The 17,129-nt window shown below is 44.1% G+C and overlaps 1 protein-coding gene and 1 non-coding gene across 4 annotated transcripts in view; one reads left to right on the top strand and one right to left on the bottom strand.

Moving 5' to 3' along the window:
• The window catches only part of TACC2 (transforming acidic coiled-coil containing protein 2), a 316,371-nt gene that overhangs the window by 209,005 nt on the left and 90,237 nt on the right, over nt 1–17,129 (bottom strand). The window lies entirely within an intron of this gene.
• On the top strand, nt 11,079–11,185 carry LOC119938849. The gene has a single exon (XR_005454547.1). It is a non-coding gene; the product is annotated as a U6 spliceosomal RNA (small nuclear RNA).

Below are 17,129 nucleotides of genomic sequence, written 5' to 3' on the forward strand. Positions count from 1 at the left end.
TCGCTGAGAAAGATACTAATTTTGATTCTTCAGAAACATTCCCTCTGCCTCTCTCTTGTTCCCTAAGGCCTACTCTGATTTCACTAAGTCCAAATATTTGCAACTTTTCCAATCAATCAGATCCTGTCTGCAGGAGCCAATCAGAGGGCTTTGTTCATTAGGGTGTTATGAATCAATCCTTTCAAGTGGGTAGAGGACAAACAGCTAGAGGCACTCAGAAACAGCTGTAATCCAATCAAATGTACCTTTGGTAATTCACTCCTTTAACACGTACCCCCACGAAGAAGCTGGAAGAGATAGTCCCTGACTGTCAGACAAGCCCCGGGTCCTGACCCTTCCAGGATGGTCCCACTTGAAGGAACAGATCCTATTGTACTTGGACGAAAGAATTTTAAAGCAGCCGTCAAGTCTCCTCTAAAAATGAAATCATCATCCTTGCCTGGGCCAGAATTCGCTGTCAGTGTGGGCAGAAATTACATGCTGAAAAATGTGCAGCAGCTCTTCATACATTGCCTTGGCCATGCCCAGATTTTCCAGCCCAGCGAAGGAATGAGCCTGGAGCTTATAAAGGGACAGGCCAACTATGCACATCCATCCCTCTGGGAACAGGCTAAGCTGCACTTAAGATTTTTTTCTTTTGGTCAATGAAGAATGTCCCAGGACAAAGACACTTTGTAACATTAGCTGGGTTGCTATTCCCTCCCCCAGCCACACATACATACACACACAAAACATACAGATTTGGAAAGGCTGTGGGAGGGTTGGAGCAAGAGCACCCAAATATCTGATCTGTGTTCTACTGCCCACATGGTGACTGGGTGTGGGAATGTGTTTACGCAGTCTAACAGAATAATCTCCAGGGTGATGTAAGAGAATGATTAGCCTTCATCTTGTGTAGGACTTGACTTTAATGCCTTTTAAATTGTGTCTTTATAACCTGATTTTTCCATTTTTTATAGTGTTTGTTAAGTGCTTACTATGTGCTAGTCACTGTCCTAAGCACTGGGGTAGATACAAACTAATCAGGTAGGACCCAGTCCATGTCCCACATGGGGCTCACAGTCTTAATCCCCATTTTATAGATGAGATAACTGAGGCACAGAGAAGTTAAGTGACTTGCCCAAGGTCACGCAGCAGACAAGTAGCAGAGCAGGAACTACAACTCAGATCCTTCTGACACCCAGGCCCGTGCTATATCCACTACGCCATGCTACTTCTTGGGTCCTAGTGGATAAAATTGTCTTTGCCCAGAGATGGGAATACAGAAAGAAAGTCCACATACATACCTAGTGAATTTTCACACAAATCCACTGTTGAGATCTGAGCTTCAGATTTGTCCATAGTGAAAATTCCTTCATGAGGAAAAATCTTTTTTTCCTAAAAACAGCTTTACAGTCAATCGATCAATCAGTCAACAGTATCAGGTAATGAAGCCTCAGTACTGTCCATTTGGACCAGTTTGTCACTCTGCACTTGAGAGAGAATTGGGTCTTTTTGAACAGAAGCTTCATGAGAATTGTGAGACAAGGAGGTAAAAGTGAAAACAATCTCAGGTGCTGCAAACAATAAGCACAACAGCACAGCCAAGGACAATCTTCGTATGCGCACAGACGAGTCATAACTGTGGGTCCTGCATTGGCCTTTTAGCCAGTGGAGAATTTCATCATCAGTGGCAACTTCAAGCAGGATGGACACCTCTATACTAAACTCTTGAGTGTCTTTACAGTCATGCTTTTTTATGGTACTTGTTAAGCTCTTACTTTGTGCCAAGCACTGAATTAAGCACTGGGATAAATACAAGATAATCAAGTTGAATACAGTCCCTGACTGACAAGGGGCTCACAGTCTATGCAGGAAGGATAACAGGTATTGAATCCCCATTTTACAGACGAGGAAACTGAGGCCCAGGGAAATCAAGTGATTTGCCCAAGATCTCACAACAGACAAGTGGAGGACAAGTGGGACAAAAACCCAGGTCCTCTGACTCCCACGCCTGTTCTCTTTCCAGTAGGCCAATGCTGCTTCTCAGCTTCTTATCCTTCCCCACTGGAAACAAGCCATTGATGAGATTTAAATACAATGCCAAATCTGAATGAAAAAGATTTACTGGCCCTCCACTAATGAGGACATGCCTCTAAGTGCTCCTCTTTGAAGTCAAGTTTCAGAAACTTTTACAACCTAACCAATCTTCCTTGGTCAGGGAAGTTCATAGCATGCTCAGTGGAAGATGGAGAGCAGCTGTTCAATACACACTATAATAATAATGATGGCATTTGTTAAGCGCTTACTATGTGCAAAGCACTGTTCTAAGCGCTGGGGGGATACAAGGTGATCAGGCTGTCCTATGTGGGGCACACAGTCTTCACACCCATTTTACAGATGATGTAACTGAGGCTCAGAGAAGTTAAGTGACTTGCCCAAGGTCACACAGCAGACACATGGCGGAGCCGCGACTAGAACCCATGACCTCTGACTCCCAAGCCCGTGTTCTTTCCACTGAGCCATGCTGCTTCATTATAAATATGGTATTTGTTAAGCGCTTACTATGTGTCAAGCATTGTTCTAACCACTGAGATAGATACAAGGTAATCAGGTTGTCCCACGTGGGGCTCACTGTCTTAATCCCCATTTTATAGATGAAGTAACTGAGGCACAGAGAAGTGAAGTGACTGACCCAAAGTCACCTAACTGACAAGTGGCGAAGCCGGGATTAGATCCCATGACCTCTTACTCCCAAGCCCAGGCTCCTTCAACTAAGCTACACTGCTTCTCTTAATTCCTTCATTTACACTACTAAATGAAGGAATTTAATCAAGACTATGAAGCAGGCACCCTAAAATCAGAAGGACCAATCTGTTGATTCGAACAGAACCGGACTTTAATGCTTAGCAAAGGAGCTTCTCTGTTTTCAAACCACACAAGTGCATTTCAGCCCCCTCATTATTCATTCATTCATTCATTCAATCGTATTTATTCATTCATTCATTCAATCGTATTTACTGAGCACTTACTGTGTGCAGAGCACTGTACTAAGCGCTTGGGAAGTGTAAGTTGGCAACATATAGAGACGGTCCCTACCCAACAACGGGCTCACAGTCTAGAAAGGGGAGACAAACAACAAAACAAAACATGTGGGCAGGTGTCAATTCATCAGAATAAATAGAAGTAAAGCTGGATGCACATCATTAACAAAATAAATAGAATAGTAAATATGTACAAGTAAAATAGAGTAATAAATCTGTACTAACATATACAGGTACAGTGAGGAGGGGAAGGAGGTAGGGCGGTGGGGATGGGGAAGGAGAGAGGAAGGAGGGGGCTCAGGCTCAGTCTGGGAAGCCCTCCTGGAGGAGGTGAGCTCTCAGTAGGGCTTTGAAGGGAGGAAGAGAGCTAGCTTGGCAGATGTGTGGAGGGAGGGCATTCCAGGCCAAGGGGATGACATGGGCCGGGGATCGTGATGACATGGGCCGGGGATCGACGGCAGGACAGGTGAGAACGAGGCACAGTGAGGAGGTTAGCGGCAGAGGAGCAGAGGGTGCGGGCTGGGTTCTAAAAAGATGCTGAAATTGAGGGTCTTGGGAGATCCAGGTCCAAGATTTGATAGAAACATAGCCTTGCAAATCCTGCACCAACTACGGAGGGTTGACTTCATTTCCCACAAACCCTAGGAGCTTTCATTTAGATATCAGCAGCTCATCAGGCACTAGCAGTGACAAAATGATTTTTGACTCATGGAAAGCATTGCTGACATTCTATAATCCTGCTGACTGCTTGCCATGCCACCAAGTGCAGTAGCTAGAAACCCAGGATCACATTATCAAAATCACATATCCTCCAAGAGGCCTTCTCAAACTAAGCCCTCATTTTCCCTACTCCCTCTGCCTTCTGAATTGCCTTGCACTTGGATTTTCACCCTTTATTCACCCCAGCCTCAGCTTCACAGCAAATCTGTAATTTATTTTAATTTCTGTCTCCCTGACTAGACTATGAGCCCCTTTTGGGCAGGAAATTTTTCTACCAACTCTGTTATATTGTATTCTCCCAAGCAGTTAGTACAGTGATCTGTACATGTAAATGCTCAATAAATATGATTGACTGATTGATTAAAAGGGAATGATTCAATATACACACCCAGACTTCAGTGAGCAATTAGTATTTGGGGGCGGGGAGGGTTTGTGCAATATAAAAGCATCTCATAGAGATGTGTTGGAGGTAGCACATGACTATAATTAGAGAACTGGCAGGTTCAACCCTAATTTGACAGACATTAATATAAATAAATAAATTACAGATATGTACATATGAGAAGCATATGAGATATGAGATAGAAGCAGCTTGGCTTAGTGGCAAGAGCAAGGGCTTGGGAGTCAGAGGTCATGAGTTCTACTCCCAGCTCCACCACTTGTCAGCTGTGTGACATTGGGCGAGTCACTTCACTTCTCTGGGCCTCAGTTACCTCATCTGTAAAATGTGGATTAAGACTGTGACTCCACGTGGGATAATCTGATAACCTTGTATCTAACCCAGCGCTTAGAACAGTGCTCAGCACATAGTAAGCACTTAACAAATACTATCATTATTATTATTATTACATAAGTGCTGAGGGGCTGGGAGGGGGGGATGAATACAAAGAACAAGTCAGGGTGACACAGAAGAGAGTGGGAGAAGAGGAAAGGAGGGCTTAATCAGAAAGGAGGGCTTAATCAGGAAAGGTTCCTTGGAGGAACTGTGCCTCCAATAAGGCTTTGAAGGCAGAGAGATTAATTGTCCGTCAGACTTGAGGAGGGAGGGCTACCCAGGCCAAAGGCAGGATGTGGGCGAGGGGGGTCATCGGCGACATAGACAAGATTGAAGTACAGTGAGAAGGTTAGCATTAGAGGAGCAAAGTGAGCAGGCTGGGTTGTAGTGGAAGAGTAGTGAGGTGAGGTAGGAGGAGGGAAGATCAATAAGTGCTTTGAAGCCAATGGTGAGGTTTGCTTATGCTGCAGCCACTTGGTTATTTTCCTAGGCAGATCTCTTCCTCAAAAATTTTCCTTACTCTTGGAAAGTCTCTCTTCATGCTCTCTCCCCTTTGTAGTTTAACCGTTGTTAGGGATGTTATGAAATAGTGACAGATTTCAGGACACTGCTCTCCTATAGAAGCTAGTAGTTCGGGCAGGAAAATTGAATTAGAGCTTGTGGCTCAAGGTAACCAGATAAATTAGCTGTAAAACACTTTTTGCTCTCTCCCACACCAAGAATGAGGCCTTTACACTTCACCAACAACCATTTAAGATCTAAACTAACATATAATGTCATTCCTGGTCTAGAAGAATGAGTTTTGTAATGTCCATACATATCTAGACTGTAAGCTCTTGTGGACAGGGAACCTGTCTGCCAACTCATTCATTCATTCAATCATATTTATTGAGCGCTTACTGTGTGCAGAACACTGTGCTAAGTGCTTGGAAAGTACAATTTGGCAACAGATAGAGACAATCCCTACACAACAATGGGATCGCAGTCTAGAAGGGGGAGACAGACAACAAAACAAAACAAGCAGACACTCATCAATAGCATCTAAATAAATAAATAGAATTATAGATATATACACATCATTAATAAAAGGAATAGAATAATAAATATGTACATATTTACACAAGTGCTGTGGCGTGGGGAAGGGGGTAAAACGGGGGAAGGAGTTGGAGTGATGGGGAGGGGAGGAGGAGCAGAGGAAAGGGGGGCTCAGTCTGGGAAGGCCTCCTGGAGGAGGTGAGTTCTCAGTAGGGCTTTGAAGGGGGAAGTTTGGCGAATGTGAAGAGGGATGGCATTCCAGGCCAGAAGAAGGACGTGGGCCAGGGGTCAACAGTGGGACAGGCGAGAACAAGGCACAGTGAGAATGTTAGCAGCAGAGGAGCAGAGTGTGTGGGCTGGGCTGTAGAAGGACAGCTGGGAGGTGAGGTTGGAGTGGGCAAGGTGATGGAGAGCTTTGAAGCCATTAGTGAGGAGTTTTTGCTTCATACTAAGGTTGATAGGCAACCACTGGAGATTTTTGAGGAGGGGGGTGACATGCCCACAGCGTTTCTACAGTAAGATAATCTGGGCAGCAGAATGAAGTACAGATCGAAGTGGGGAGAAACAGGAGGTTGGGAGATCAGCAAGGATGCTGATGCAGTAATCCAGTCAGGATATGATGAGTGACTGTACTAACAAGGTAACAGTTTGGATGGAGAGGAAAGGCTAGATTTTGGTAATATTGTGAAGCTGAGACCGGCAGGTTTTGGTGATGGATTGGCTGTGTAGAGTGAATGAGAGAGTGAAGTCAAGGATGACACCAAGGTTGCGGGAGGATGGTAGTACCGTCCACAGTGACGGGAAAGTCAGGGAGCAGACAGGGTTTTGGAAGGAAGACAAGGAGCTCAGTCTTAGACGAGTTGCATTTTAGGAGGTGGGCAGACATCCAGGTGGAGATGTCCTGAAGGCCGGAGGAGATATGAGCTTGGAGGGAGGGAGAGAGAGCAGGGGAGGAGATGTAGATTTGGGTATCATCTGCGTAGAGATGATAGTTGAAGCTGTGGGAGCAAATGAGGTAACCAAGGGAGTGAGTATAAATGGAACAGAAGGGGACCAAGAACTGATCCTTGGGGAACCCCTACAGTTAGGGGATGGGAGGGGGAGGAGGAGCCCGTGAAGGAGACTAATTCATTCATTCATTCATTCATTCATTCATTCAATCGTATTTATTGAGCGCTTACTGTGTGCAGGGCACTGTACTAAGCACTTGGGAAGTACAACTTGGCAACATATAGAGACGGTCCCTACCCAACAGTGGACTCACAGTCTAGAAGGGGGAAACAGAGAACAAAACAAAACATATTAACAAAATAAAATAAATAGAATAAATATGCACAAATAAAATAGAGTAATAAATTCGTACAAACATATATACATATATACAGGTGCTGTGGGGAGGGGAAGGAGGTAAGATGGGGGGGGATGGAGAGAGGGATGAGGGGGAGAGGAAGGAGAGGGCTAAGGTCTGGGAAGGCCTCCTGAAGGAGGTGAGCTCTCAGTAGGGCCTTGAAGGGAGGAAGAGAGCTAGCTTGGCAGATGTGTGGAGGGAGGCCATTCCAGGCCAGGGGGATGACGTGGGCCGGGGGTCGACGGCGGGACAGGCAAGAACGAGGCACGGTGAGGAGATTAGTGGCAGAGGAGCGGAGGGTGCGAGCTGGGCTATAGAAGGAGAGAAGGGAGGTGAGGTAGGAGGGGGCGAGGTGATGGAGAGCCTTGAAGCCGAGGGTGAGGAGTTTCTGCCTGATGTGTAGGTTGATTGCTAGCCACTGGAGATTTTTGAGGAGGGGAGTAGCATGCCCAGAGAGTTTCTGGACAAAGACGATCCGGGCAGCGGCGTGAAGTATGGATTGAAGAGGGGAGAGACACGAGGATGGGAGATCAGAGAGGAGGCTGATACAGTAATCCAGACGGGATAGGATGAGAGCTTGAATGAGCAGGGTAGCAGTTTGGATGGAGAGGAAAGGGCGGATCTTGGCAATGTTGCGGAGGTGAGACTGGCAGATTTTGGTGACGGCTTGGATGTGAGGGGTGAACGAGAGAGCAGAGTCGAGGATGACACCAGGGTTGCGGGCTTGTGAGACAGGAAGGATGGTAGTGCTGTCAACAGTGATGGGAAAGTCAGGGAGAGGGCAGGGTTTGGAAGGGAAGACAAGGAGTTCAGTCTTGGACATGTTGAGTTTTAGGTGACAGGCAGACATCCAGATGGAGATGTCCTGAAGGCAGGAGGAGATGCGAGCCTGGAGGGAGGGAGAGAGAGCAGGGGCAGAGATGTAGATTTGGGTGTCATCAGCATAGAGATGATAGTTGAAGCTGTGGGAGTGATTGAGGTCACCAAGGGAATGAGTGTAAATCGAGAACAGAAGGGGACCAAGAACTGAACCTTGAGGAACCCCCACAGTAAGGGGATGGGAGGGGGAGGAGGAGCCTGCAAAAGAAACTGAGAATGAATGGCCAGAGAGATAAGAGAAGAACCAGGAGAGGACAGAGTCTGTGAAGCCAAGATTCGATAGTGTGTTGAGGAGAAGGGGGTGGTCCACAGTGTCGAAGGCAGCTGAGAGGTCGAGGAGGATTAGGATAGAGTATGAGCCGTTGGATTTGGTAAGCAGGAGGTCACTGGTGACCTTTGAGAGGGCAGTTTCCATGGAATGTAGGGGACGGAAGCCAGATTGGAGGGAGTCGAGGAGAGAGTTGGCGTTGAGGAATTCGAGGCAGCGCATGTAGATGACTCATTTGAGGAGTTTGGAAAGGAATGGTAGGAGGGAGAGAGGGCGATAACTAGATGGTGAGGTGGGGTCAAGAGGGGGTTTTTTTAGGATGAGAGAGATGTGGGCATGTTTGAAGGCAGAGGGGAAGGAACCAGTGGAGAGTGAGCGGTTGAAGATGGAAGTTAAGGAGAGGAGGAGGGACAGAGCGAGAGATTTCATAAAATGAGAGGGAATGGGGTCAGAAGCACAGATGGCCATTGTAGCACTTGAGAGGAGGGAGGAGAGCTCCTCTGAGGATACTGTTGGGAAGGATGGGAGAATAGCGGAGAGCGTTGAGATCCGGGGGGTTGGAGAAGGTCGGGGAGTGACTTTGGGGAGCTCAGACCTGATGGATTTAATTTTATTAATGAAGTAGGAGGTCAGATCATTGAGGGTGAGGGAAGGAGGAGGGGGAGGAACCGGGGGCCTGAGAAGGGAGTTGAATGTAGGCTGAGGGCAACGGAGGCAATCGCCCGTCCCTTCAGAACGGCACGGAGAACCAGGAGGGGACGGAGTCTATGAAGTCGAGGTTGGATAATGTGTTGACGAGAAGGGGACGGTCGACAGTGTCAAAGGCAGCTGAGAGGTCAAAGATGATTAGGATAACTCTGTTATCCTAATTATAATTATAATATAATTATAATATCCTGGTTATAATTGTTATATTGTATTCTCCCAAATGCTTAGTGCAGTACTCTGAACACAGTAAGTGCTCAACAAATATGATTGATGATGATGATGGTTTAAGTGGAAAAGAGCATCAGTCCTCAGCAACAGGTTTGTACTTGTAACAAGAATGACATCGCTTCCTGAAAGCCAAAGTATGAGACATCAGGGTTGATGGGAGGAGTGGCTTGTTACAGACTACAGGCAATTTAGGGTGGAGACAAACAGACTTTGCTTCACATGATCGGAATTAGACTGGCCCAGACAATGAGATACAAATTGCCTGCTGAATAATCTCCGGGAGGAGAAGAAGCTTTAGACAATTTAAGAGCCCTATATATGGAGCTGAGGGCTCACTGCAATCAACGAATCAGTGGTATTTAATGAGCACTATTTAATGAGAACTCCTCCCCATCTTACCTCCTTCCCTTCCCCACTGTACCTGTATATATGTATATATGTTTGTACATATTTGTTACTCTACTTATTTATTTATTTATTTTACTTGTACATATCTATTCTATTTATTTTATTTTGTTAGTATGTTTGGTTTTGTTCTCTGTCTCCCCCTTTTAGACTGTGAGCCCACTGTTGGGTAGGGACTGTCTCTATATGTTGCCAACTTGTACTTCCCAAGAGCTTAGTACAGTGCTCTGCACACAGTAAGCGCTCAATAAATACGATTGATGATGATGATGATGATGAGCACTTACTGTGGGCATAGCACTGTGCTAAGTGCTTGGGAGAGTACAATACAGAAAACATTCTCTCACAAAGTCCTTTTCCCCAACCCTGGTTTTACTATGATACCATTTTTTTTAAAGGTATTTGTGAAGCACTTACTATGTGTCAAGCACTGTATTAAGCACTGGGGTGGGTACAAGCTAATCAGGTTAGACACAGTCCATGTCCCACGGGGGATCCACAGTCCTAATCCCCAGATGAAGTAACTGAGACACAGAGAATTTCAGTGACTTACTCAAGATCACCCAGCAGATAAGTGGCAGAACTAGGATTAGAACTGGTGTCAGAAGTGGGATTGGAGGCAACTGGAATGGATTCCCAGACTCTTTTCCTGAAGGACCAGGAGTGGGACTCCCCTAGGTGAGGCACCAACTGGGTCAACTGACATTGGAGCGACTCAACTAACTTGGTGGAAGTGTTCACCTGGCAGATAGCAGCCCAGGGGAAGAAGGGAAAGGGAAAGGAAAAGACCTTGCTGGTCACATAAGTGTATTCCTCTAGAGTGGGAAGCATTCATGGGTCTGGAGCTAAGTGCTTCACCACATGTGAGTAATTAAGTAAGTATATTCCTCCCAAAAGAGAAATTCGGTTAGCCATGTATAATAAATCTTGCAAAGCTCAGCCTTTCTGACCTGGGTCTCTCACTCTTGCTGCACTGATCCTAGAACCCATCCCTGCACGATGGGTGGTAACCACAATTGCTTCTCATTTTATTTTTCTTGTCCACTTCTTAAAGGATTTTGATTCTGCAGCTCTGTGGTCAGTCTGCCACTGATTTCTTTATATGTGTGTCTTATTATTTTACATGGAGATAGTTGAGTTGTCCTGTCTAAACAGGAAGCTAAATTTTCTCTAAATTCATCCTTCTCAAATGGAAAAGGACTAATAAAGGCCTAAGTAACAGTACACAGAGGCTGCTCCAGTGTCACACCTAGAATAGGAGAAGGACTGAAATCTACACCTGTCAGCAAACCTCTTAAAATATTCAATGCTATATAGTTTACCACATTCAATGAAGGAAAACATCAACCCTGACGTTTGAAAGTATTGGAATTTCTCACATAAATGCTTGTATAAGCTCCTTCTCTCCTTGTTTCTCAGTGCAAGGTAGTGCACAATCATAGCATTTTCAAAACCATAAAATTTCCACTGGACATTTATTTGTGAAGCACAACCCCCACTCAAGCAAGGTGTGAGAACTGCTCAGAGGTGACATTCAGCACTAGTGCTTTCTCTGCAAATCACTCCATTGACTATATTTTGTCCTACTTGGCTCTTAAGTTTACAGAAATGTGTCCAACTTTAAGACCAAGTATTTCTAAGACTGGAAAACCAGTTCCTGTGCTGATGACCATTTGGTAATGAACAAATGTGCTCGCTTCAGCAGCACATGTACTAAAATTGGAACGATACCAAGAAGATTAGCATGGCCCTTGCACAAGGATGACACACAAATCTGTGAAGCATTCCATATTTTCAAGTGCTTAGTACAGTGCTCTGCACACAGTAAGCGCTCAATAAATACAATTGAATGAATGAGTGACCTGTGTGTTTTATTAATAATTAATAAAATAACAATTAATAGTAATAACCAACAATAATAATATTGGGGCAGTTAAGTGCTTACTATGTAACAAGCACTCTGCTAAGCACTGGGGTAGATATAAGATAATCAGGTTGGACACAGCCCCTGTCCCACATAAGGCCCACATTCTAAATAGAGGGGTTCCTTGAGGACAGAGATTGGGTCTTTTGCTGCTGTAAGCACCAAGTCCTGTACTAAGTGCTGGGATACATACAAGCTAATCAAGTTGGACACAGTCCATGTCCCACATGGGGCTCACAGTCTTAATCCCCATTTTACGGATGAGGGATCTGAGGCACAGAGAAGTGAATTGACTTGCCCAAGCTCACAAAACAGACAAGTGGCAGAGCAGGAGTAACAGCCCAGGTCCTCCTGACTCCCAGGACCATGCTCTATTCACTAGGCCTTGCTGCTTCTCGTGCTTTTCATTAGTGACCTTAGGAAGAGTAGTTTCTATGGAGTAAAGGGGGTAGAAACCAGATTGGAGGAGTTTGAGGTGAGAGCTGGAGGAGAAGTGGAGGCAGCAAGTGTAGACAACCCATTCAAGGAGTTGGACAGGAATGGTAAAAGGGAGTTGGAGCCACAACTGGAGGGAGCCATGGGAGCAAGGAAGGTTGGATTTTTTTTTTTTTTAGGATAGAGGTTACATTGATGTCCTTGAAAGTAGTGGGGAGGGAGCCATTAGAAAGTGAGCAGTTGAAGATAGTGGTCAGAGAGGGAAGAAGGGAGGGGGCAATTGCTTTGATAAAGTGAGAAGGAATAGGATCAGAGGCACAGGTGGAGGGGTTCTGGCTTCTTGGATTTCTCTACTGAGTGTGCTGGACTTCAAGTATTTACTTTTCATCTACATGACAGTGACCATATCCTGAAACTTTATTTTCAATTTTTCAAACATGATGGAGAAGAGGGAGAAAGATAGAAAGAAAAAGAGAAGCAGCGTGGCTCAGTGGAAAGAGCATGGGCTTAGGTGTCAGAGGTCATCGGTTCAAATCCCGGCTCCGCCAACTGTCAGCTGTGTGACTTTGGGCAAGTCACTTAACTTCTCTGTGCCTCAGTTCCCTCATCTGTAAAATGGGGATTAAAACTGTGAGCCCCCCGTGGGACAACCTGATCACCTTGTAACCTCCCCAGTGCTTAGAACAGTGCTTTGCACATAGTAAGCGCTTAACAAATCCCATTATTATTATTATTATTATTATTATTATTATTATTATTATTATTATTATAGAGAAAATGAGAGTCCAAACCAGACTATCAGCAAGATAAATACACATTACTACTGTACAAACCTCTTCTGCCTTTGCCCATGCTTGGAATGTTATTCAGGCCAATGTTTCAGTAACGTTAATGCTTGTGTCCACTGAAGTTACTTTGAAGTTTAAAAATCCCACAAACATAAAATGATAATTATGATAATGATGGTAATTGTTAAGCGCTTACTCTGTTCATTCATTCATTCAATCATATTTATTGAGTGTTTACTGTGTCCAGAGCACTGTACTATGTGCCAAGCACTGTTCTAAGCACCGAGGTAGATACAAGGTAACCAGGTTGTCCCACGTGGGGCTCACAGTCTTAATCCCCATTTTACAGATGGGGGAACTGAGGCACAGAGAAGCGAAGTGGCTTGCCCAAGGTCATACAGCAGACAAGCGGCAGAGCCAGGATTAGAACTCACGACTTCTGACTCCCAAGCCCATGCTCTTTCCACTAAGCCACGCTGCTTCTCTAAGAATTTGATGTTTGCACATGTGCTAGAAGACAAACTCACTTTGGCTATGAAAGTCAGTAAGGCCAAACACAAGTCCATCAGTGTTCCAGATGGATGTTATTGGATTAGATAACCCTTGCCAAATGCAAATGCAAACATTCACTCCCCCCTTTGAAGACAATTATCCTTAATGATCATTTTATCTCTGCTTACTACAACTAGGAAGCCTCTGCTATTACCTTTTTTTCAACTCTAATATATGTACAGAATCTGCACTTGATACAGTGCTCTGCAACCAATCAAACAATAAATGGTATTTATTGAGCACTTACTGTGCGCAGAGCTCTGTACTAAGCACTTGGGAAAGTACAATTCAACAGAGTTGGTTGACATGATTCCTAACCCACAAGGAGTTTACTATCTATAGGGAGAGACAGATATTCAATTAGATTAGGGATAGAGGAAACAGTAGAGTGTAAGAACAGCTTAGTGCAGTGCTCTGCAGCGGCATGGCTTAGTGGATAGACTTAGTGGATAGCCTGGGAGTCAGAAGGACCTGGATTCTACTCCTGGCTCTACTGCGTGTCTGCTGTGTGACCTTGGGCAAGTCACTTCACTTCTTTGTGCCTCAGTTACCTCATCTGTAAAATGAGGATTAAGACTCTGAGCCCCACATGGGACAATCTAATTACGTTGTATCTTCCCCAGCATTTAGAACAGTGTTTGGCACATAGTAAGTGCCAAATAGATACAAGATAACCAATACCATAATTATTATTATTATTATTCTCTGGGCCTCAGTTACCTCATCTGTAAAATGGGGATTAAGAGTGTGAGCCTCATGTAGGACAGGGACTGTGTCCATCCTGAATGACTTATATCTACCCCAGTACTTAGAACAGTGCTTGGCACATGATAAGCACCCAACAAGTACTATTATTATTATTTTGTATAATACATAATAGAGAAGCACCGTAGCCTATTGGAAAGAATAAGGGCCTGGGAGTCAGAGGACCTGGATTCTAATCCCAGCCCTGCCAATTGCTTGCTGTGTGACCTTGGGCAAGTCACTTAACTTCTCTGTGCCTCAGTTGCCTCAACTCTAAAATGAGAATTAAAACTTACTCCCTCCTACTTAGATTGTGAGCCCCAATAAGACAAGAACTGTGTCCATTCTGATGAACTTGTATCTACCCCAACACTTGGAATAGTGCTTGACACACAGTAAGTGCTTAACAAATACCAAAAAACAAATAAACAAACCTGGGTTCTAAACCTGACTCTGCCAATTGCTTGCTGTGCGGCCTTGGGCAAGTCACTTAACTTCTCTGTGCCTCAGTTTTCCTGTTCTCCCTCCTATTTAGACTGTGAGCCCCATGCGGGACAAGGACTATGTCCAACCTAATTTGTCTAGAGAAGCAGTATGGCGTAGTGGAGAGAGCACAGGCCTGGGGGGCAGAAGGTCATGGGTTCTAATCCCTGCTCCACCACTTCTCTGCTCCGTAAAATGGGGATTGAGACTGTGAGCCCCATGTGGGACAGGGGCCGCATCCAATCCGATTACTTTGTATTTACTCCAGTGCTTAGAACAGTGCCTGGCACATAGTAAGCGTTTAACAAATGCCATTGTTATTATTATTATTATTATCACCCCAGCACTTATTACAGTGTCTGACACTTAGCACTTAGCAAATGCCATTAAAAAAATAAATACTATTGACTGATTAATTTTTGTGGGGCTGAGGTACTTATCAAGGTGATACTATTTTTCTAATAGCAATCAGGTTGTATTACGACCAATCAATCAAATTAAAAGAAACATTTTGCACACAGTAAACACTTAGTAAATACCATTGGTTGATAATGGTGGTATTTGTTAAGTGCTAAGCATTGGGATAGATACAGTACAATCAGAACAGACACAGTTCCTGTCCCAAAGTGGAGTTCATTGTCTAAGGACAGTAGACACTGACATACTCAGAAAGGCAATACCTACTGAAGGCTACAACGAAAGCTACTCTTGTCACATATGTTCTGAGAAAGGTATCATCAGTCCCATATTAGTCTTTTCAGCACCCCTACTCCCATAAAAATGGCTAAATTCTGAGCCAGAAACTTCATTTTAAAACACAGATCGCTCACACAACAGCTCTCTCTCTCTCTCTCTCTCTCTCTCTCTCTCTCTCTCTCTCTCTCTCTCTCTCTCTCTCTCTCTCTCTCTCTCTCTCTCTCTCCCTCCCTCCCTCCCTCCCTCCCTCCCTCCCTTCCATCACTTCATTCATCTCTTAGAGAGGATGCTTCTTGCCTGACCTAATGGAGATAATGAAATCTATCTTGAGCTCCAATTCAAACCTGAGAGAAGGGAGCAGGTTTTGTGGAACACAACATAAAATCTCAGAAAAAGTTCCTGGAGGCTAATAAAAGATGTCTGCAATTACATGAAGCTGAAGAAAATTCAGGCACATGACAGCAAAAAGAGGCACAGCAGCTAAAGCCAGATAAACTGCAGATGAACAAGGAAAGTACTGAACTTCCAGAGCAGGTATTTGAAATCCTAATACTCAAGAACTTCCCAAAGAATCTGAGAAACCTGGCAATAATTGTTGTCTGATAGAAATACAGAAACTCCTTACCATTGGCTTTAAAGCATTCAATGATCTTGGTCTCTCCTACCTTACCTCCCTGATTTCCTACTACAACCCAGTCCGCACACGTTACTCCTCTAATGCTAACTTACTCACTGTACCTCCATCTCCTCTATCTAGCTGGCGACCCCTTGATCATGTCCTGCCTCTGGCTTGGAACTCCCTCCCCAGCTCCATACATGACAGAACACCATTCTCCCCACCTTCAGTATTATTCAAATCACATCTCCTCCAAGAGACCTTCCTAACTAAGCTCACATTTTTCCTACTCCTCCTCCATTCTGTATTACTCTTGCATTTGGATTTTCACCATTTATTAACCCCACAGCACTTAAGTACAAGACCATCATTTATTTTAATGCCTGTCAGCCCCTCTAGATTGCAATCTCCTGTGGGCAGGGTATACGTCTACCTACACTGTTGTATTGTACTTTCCCAAGCTCTTAATATAATGCTCTGCACACAGGAAACGCTCAATAAATATGATTGATGGATGGATTAATTCGTTTAAACATAGTGAAACAAAGGAAACAATGTCAAGCGAGTCCAAAGAGCCCATTTTATAGCTGTTGATGGGATTTGATCTCTTTGAAGCTGCACGCAGAGCAAAGGCTCTTGCAACTTTTAATTACAATGTGTCTGCCTGGAAACTTCCAACCCTACTGTTCTCTCAGTTATCTAAACATGGCAAATTGCCTATTTTGACAAATTAAGATAACTGAGGTTGTGTAAATTGGATATAGAAAGAAAATAAAATATGCCAGGAAAGGGACAATTTGGTATTTTGTATGCAAATAAAGATAACTTTTCTTGCCTTATTGGGAAACTATTGTCAGACACCTGTATGTAAGAAAATAGAGTATTGGAATAATCTCAGATAAAAGAAAAATCCAAATGAATCCAATTAGTAGCAGAAAGGAGGCCCTCTTCTATATGCTTGAATTTACATATACCCACACTTGCCATTCATCTGTACACAAAGTTGCTATTGTAGTTAGCAACAGCCGTAGCTGGTTCTTGGTATGAGTGCTCAGACTTGAAAAACAGGTGGTCACACATTCTTTCACCATGTGCAAATATTAATCAACTAATTTATTAAATGCCTACAGCTGTTTAGCACACCCATTTTGCCTGCCACAGCTACCAATTTAGAGCTGGGTAGGGCCCCAGTTATTAAGTCATACTCAACCACAACAAAACTAAAGCCTTTTGAGTGTTTTAGAGCTTTTTCACATTATGTTTCACTTTGAGTGTTATCCCACAGAAACCTTTCCTTCATGCTAAAAAAAGTTCACAAAGAGACACTATCAAGCCACAATTTGAAGCAGGATTAGATATCGTTTCATTTAGGAAAAGACAAAACAATACTCCTTTGAACAGGAGCCAAGAAAAATCTAAAGATTAGGGAATGGTTAAACACAGTTTAAACCCTAGCTTATATTATCTGGTTTCTTTGTTTAAAATGGTCCCTAGAGTGACTG

This window comes from Tachyglossus aculeatus, chromosome 16 (genome assembly GCF_015852505.1).
Source record: "Tachyglossus aculeatus isolate mTacAcu1 chromosome 16, mTacAcu1.pri, whole genome shotgun sequence".
NCBI classification, from domain to species: Eukaryota; Metazoa; Chordata; class Mammalia; order Monotremata; family Tachyglossidae; genus Tachyglossus; species Tachyglossus aculeatus.